Raw genomic sequence first — 4,741 nt, 5'->3', positions numbered from 1 at the left:
GAGGTGCAGAAAGAACAATGTTCAGACTGGGAACACTAAGTTGTCCATTGAAATCTTTCTAGGAAAAAGGACCACAGCAATCATGGGAACCTTATGTTAGAGTCAGATTACAGAAGGCTCTGAACGTATTGCTGAAAAACTCAGAATATTTATGTGTGCACATAAGAGCCACTGATGTTTTCTGCACAGGAGAGAAGAGTGTTGAAATTTGTGGTTTGAGAAGAAGCTTTGACCTTTAGAAAATGATAAAATTGGAAGGAGGTAGAGAAATTTGTGGCAAAGTTAGGGAAGTACTGACATAAATTAGACAAGAGATGATAAAGGCCTCAAGTGGAAAAATAGTCTAACAGAAAGAAGAAAAATGAGAGACATTTTGAAAAACTGATATAACCTGTTGAACCTAGAGATACACAAGAAAAACGTAAGTCTGAGATTTAAAAACTTGATAAATTGGAGCACATGATGACTTTAATAAATAAGGGATTTAGAAATAGTTGGGAAACACACTTGATTCAATTTTTGGAATAATTAATTTGAGCTTTTGGTCGGACACCTGAAGAAATGGAAGAATTGTAAGCATGAATTCATTAATATAAACAAAGCTAATGGAAAGAGAAACAGGAAAACTATGTACATGAGTGCATGAAAAGTAGTCTGTGGTGTCCTATGAAGGTGTCCTATGATTGAGAAGTAGAAGGTAATAAAAGGAGAGGTTCAAATTTCAATGTTTTATATTGTTAAATTTTCAAAACACATGCATTCAGTAATTACATATTTTATATAATGGTGTTCTACATTAGATTTTATTAAGACACACACAGAAAAGAAGGCTCAAACTGATTTTAAAAAAAAAATCTCAGAAATATCTAGTATAGAGCAAGAAGAAAGCATGCTTGTGAACAGAACCTTTAGAAATGCTCCATTTGAATTTGACCAAAGGAAGTTTGATCCTCCATGGAAATGGCCAAAATCTGGTCGTAGGTGATGCCAGATCAAGAACATCCAGAGTCATAGCATCCAGGTAGAAAAGAATTTCTTTTCACACAATGTGTGACCCAAGTGGAGTATAAGGAAAACAAGTAACACTATTGTTGTGATGACTTTAATTTTCATATACTTAAATGAGTCAACCTCCATATTTCATTAAAGGGGATCTTTTTTGCGTTATACAACTTTGAAAGAGAAGAGAGCCTCGATGTCCTTTCTATTTGACACATTATATCAATGATATGTAAAACTTGTATAAATTTAGTTGATGCTAAGGCACTTTACACTGTGTTCACTTGCAAGGATTCTACACACGTATGATGAAATTATTGATTCCCTTGAACTACTGACTAATCCTTATAGTCATCAACAAATACCAGTGTCTCTTATCCTTATACCTCCTGATGGTAGATAGCATAGTATACCATGGCAATGTTGACTAACAGTGCTTTCCACATATTTTCAACCACAAATATTTTTCCTCAAATATCAAAGGAGAGAATTTACTTATTTTGTGACAATATTAAAAATATAGAGGGTTATTTATAATCCATTGATTTCCAGCTGGTTTTATAATCTTCTGAGCAAGACCCCTGGCTTTGCCTCCTTTTTATGCTCATGAGGGTAGGATAAGAATAATGGACTGTCCAAGGCTTTTGCTCTTACTGATATTACTCTCAATTGCCTACATCTATATGCATATTGTACTTCAGTATGCATAGAAACACTGGGAGGATAATAATCAGCAAAGAAAAAAAATAACAGCAGGAAAGTTTTTCTTAATGTGCTATTTTACTGCCACTTGGATATAAATTTGCCCACACAGAGTTTAGCTTCCAATTTTAATGTCCTCTGTTCACATTCAAAGTCAGCAGCAATGAATTTTTCTTTTTCAGTCCTGAGGCTTGCAGTGAAGGTTAAAGAACTATCATTAATAGGAAATGGAGTTGAATGTTTATTAATGCTGGTCTTTGAAATAGCCACTGATAACATAGTACGCAGCAGGTCTCAAGCAAACTCCACTAACTCACAGTTCCCATTTACACTCCTACCTGGATCATGGGAATATCAGAAAAAAGTATTTGGAAAATTTCGGCAAGTCATCAGGTAGAAAAACAAGTATTTTAAAACTGTTAGCCTTACCAATGCCTTTTTAGGTATGCATTATGAAAACCATTCTATCCTACTGCATTTGTGGTGGAAAATTTCCAGCAAAACAAGCCCTGATAATTCCTATGGAGTTCTGATCACTCTTCTGGAAGAACATAGAGTGCTGTAGAGACTAGACATGGTCTGCCTCTCCCCGTGGTCTGTCATTCATGATGTGACAATGAGCACATGTATGAGACAAAGCACTTGAGGCTTTTTTAAAAGCTTTTAGTTAAAACATATTTGACAAATAAAAAGCAAATGCAATGGAATTCTACTGATTACGTTAATGACACAGTTTATGATGAGTTCTAATCTCTTCTAAGAGGTCATTCACTGGAAAAGCTATGAGGTAGTTAAAATTATCCATCAATCTACACTTAATAGTGGATTTATTTTATCATTCAACATATGCACAAAGCACTAATATGCTGTTGATGAATGAGAGTGATGGTAATGATAATGGCTACTTGATTTTTGTTCTGCCTGCCATTCACCTATCTTAAGTACCAAGGATGCAATAAATGATTGGCATTGTTAAAGCTTCTTGTGAAGAAAATGAGTCCTCACTGAGAAAACACTTTTTCTCTGCAGCTTCATCCAGAGTGTAAGTCGATTGCCTTGATTTTTTACTGGTTTGTTTGTTTTGTTTGTTTGTTTTGGTCCGCCTTTAGATTTGTATGCATACAAGTATTCAGACATCATGGGAAATTATACTATGGCCTATATTTCCACCAGATCATAAAATGTTAGACCCTAGATCTTCCAAATTCTCTAGGCTTTTTACTGGACAGCTTTGGGCAAATGGCTTACATCTGTGTTTTCTGGAAATTTCTTCTGGCCATAATTTCAGTATCTTTTCACTAACCACCAGGAAATACATAGGAAATTACAGAAAGAAATGAATAAAGAATGAAGTTCCTGTATGCTTTTGAATCTTGGATATGCATTATTTTCATTCGTGCTTTACCATTAGTATCTCAAACCTCTAGCTAAAGACTGTGACCCCAGTTATGCAAAATGGAGACTTTTGGCAGAAAATGAAGTAAATTATGATAATTTATATTGACATCTTACAAAAATATTTCAATCACACCATTCCATACAGAGTTTAATCTTGTCAGTTTTATTTCTGCTCACTGCCCAAACCCAATTAGTGATAAATTACTGTTAAAAATACACGTGGCAGACATACCTGTGACATTTTACCTGCATTGGAATGTGTAAACATTTGATTTGCCACTCTTTATAAAGTAGCCAAGAATCACTAGGTAAAGTGAAATTTTACTGTAATTTGAGAATGTATATATTCTCCTGTGCCTTTATCTTTAGCATTAAAAATGTGTCATTTATATAATTGTTGACAGAATATTAACTCATACTTCAATATATTATGAAAAATTGCTGTTGTAATTAAAGCTACTATTTTTTTTAAAGATTTTATTTATTTATTTGACAGAGAGGGACACAGCGAGAGAGGGAACACAAGCAGGGAGAGTGGGAGAGGGAGAGGCAGGCTTCCCGCTGAGCAGGGAGCCCGATGCCGGGTTCGATTCCAGGACCCTGGAACCATGACCTGAGCCGAAGGCAGACGCTTAATGACTGAGCCACTCAGGCGCCTCTACTATTTTTTTTTTAATTATTATGCAACATGCCAATCCTATAATAAATTCTTTCTCATGAGTTCTGGAATTCCTCAGTCTCTTGGTATTTTTTGAGTTAACTCCTGTTGCTAGATGCTGAAGATTGTATTTTCCAAATATGACCACCCCAATATATATCCAATCCCATATACTCTTCTCACACTATGGTGTCCACACACCTCTACCAAAAGGTGATACTATTCCCCTCACCCTACTTGAAACTGGACAGAGCACAGTAACTGCCTCACTCAGTAGAATGTGACAGAAGTAATCTTGCATGATTTCTAAAGCTAAAAGGTTATAAAGGGTAACATGACTCTGCCTGTCTCTGTCTCTCTCTATGTACACTTTCTGTGGACCCCACCATCATCTTGTAGGAAGCATAAGCCATATGGAGGATCCATGAATGTATACTCCTATTAATAACTCTCACAAGTCACTCAACCAACATTTGCCTCAGCTCCAGAATATCTAAGTGATAAGCCTTCAGATAATTCTAGTTCCATGCCTTCAAGTCTCCCAAATGAGATATGAGGCATCGTGGAGCAGAAAGAAAGAAATGTTGGCTGTGCACTGCCTGAAATCCTAGTCCTTAAAAAATGTTAGGTTATTGTTGTAAAATCACTAGGTTTAGGGTTAATGTTATGTGATAAATAGCTAACATAGATTAATTACTTATTGCTATGTAGCTAAAAGTTTAGTTCTTCCACCAAGAAAAAAAAAATCTAAAATTTGGGTCACTGACTTTGAGACCAAGGAACAGTTAGAAGTTGAAATGATCTTGAAGAGAATGTTAGCAGAAGTCTGATGACCCTTGAAGATGCTTTAAGTATTCTTATGTATATGTGGTAAAAAGTTTAAAAAAAAAAAGAAAGAAAGAAAAAGTAAGCTTTAAGTATTCTTATGTATATGTGGTAAAAAGTTAAAAAAAAAAGAAAGAAAGAAATAGTAAGATATTACCT

This window comes from Neomonachus schauinslandi, chromosome 3 (assembly GCF_002201575.2).
Source record: "Neomonachus schauinslandi chromosome 3, ASM220157v2, whole genome shotgun sequence".
NCBI lineage: Eukaryota > Metazoa > Chordata > Mammalia > Carnivora > Phocidae > Neomonachus > Neomonachus schauinslandi.
This window is presented reverse-complemented; position numbering follows the sequence as displayed.